Raw genomic sequence first — 1107 nt, forward strand, 5'->3', positions numbered from 1 at the left:
TTCTTTTGTAAGTAGTGGTTTCAAGAACAATGTAATTCAAAGTGCCAATGTAATCACAAGAAGCGTATACGCTCAGGACAAACATTTACAAAATGCATGCTGTAGTGATTTGACGTCAACCATTTCACAGCGCTCATATTGAGGGACACGTGTCCGGATTCTGGCCTGACTGAGAAGCGGCGTGCCAGAACGTGTGTATGCATGTTCTCCTGCAACGCGCATGGGTTCGGCCAGAGCTTGGATATGGCCAGAGCTTGGATATGGCCAGAGCTTGGCTGGTCGCATAGATATAAAGCAAACGCTGATATGTGCAGGCACGCGTCTGTTATCGTCCAAAATGTCGTACCATTTTCGTGGCCTCCTTATCTGATGGTTTCAGCATACTTCAGCTGCATGCACATGCACTCAAAATGCTCTAGCGCCTATAGTTCCCGGCCATGCGCTGGTTCGCCATATATATAGCTATAATCAATGGGCGTTATACTATAGGCTCTTCTGTATAAACACTTTATGCGAACGTTGTGCATATATTCTGAAAGGATTTCGCACGCCCGTTCTTCAAGATGTAGCTGTGTATAGCCGTTATATGCTTGAATTTACTCATCCGTACTCAAACTCCATCGCTGACAGGTATTTTAATTTTATTAATACACGCGCAAGATGACACCGTGTATATATATAGCTTAATTTGCCTGGCCATTTGCATTTGATGGCTTGCGAGAGTATGAATACTTACGGGGGTATGAGCCATTGGTGATGATTGTTTTTGTTCACGGAAAACAAAAATGCACGGAACCCTAGCCATATACAACTTCACTGTAGAAACAACTTGCCGCAGGTGGGGAACGATCCCACACCTTCGCATTACGCGTGCGATGCTCTACCAATTGAGCTACCGCGGCGCCGTCTCCCCATCCACGATTCTGGGATTCATAAATATCGGCCCCTCAATTAACCCCCATCTTTATCTCATCCATCTCAATTACCCCCAGCGACCGTTTTAAACACATGTTCACGGAATCGCCAAGAGTGGTCTATCGTCGCTCTAGGAATCTGCGTGACCTAATAACCTCTTCCAAGACTAAAGCGATTGCTCCTGCTGGTTGT

The 1107-nt window shown here is 45.7% G+C and overlaps 1 non-coding gene across 1 annotated transcript; it reads right to left on the reverse strand.

Annotated features, from left to right (window-relative positions):
- Window positions 1-830: 830 nt before the first annotated feature.
- TRNAT-CGU (transfer RNA threonine (anticodon CGU)) lies at window positions 831-902 on the reverse strand. The gene has a single exon. It is a non-coding gene; the product is annotated as a tRNA-Thr (tRNA).
- Between the last annotated feature and the right edge of the window lie 205 nt (window positions 903-1107).

Source organism: Dermacentor andersoni, chromosome 2 (assembly GCF_023375885.2).
Source record: "Dermacentor andersoni chromosome 2, qqDerAnde1_hic_scaffold, whole genome shotgun sequence".
In the NCBI taxonomy this organism is placed as follows: domain Eukaryota; kingdom Metazoa; phylum Arthropoda; class Arachnida; order Ixodida; family Ixodidae; genus Dermacentor; species Dermacentor andersoni.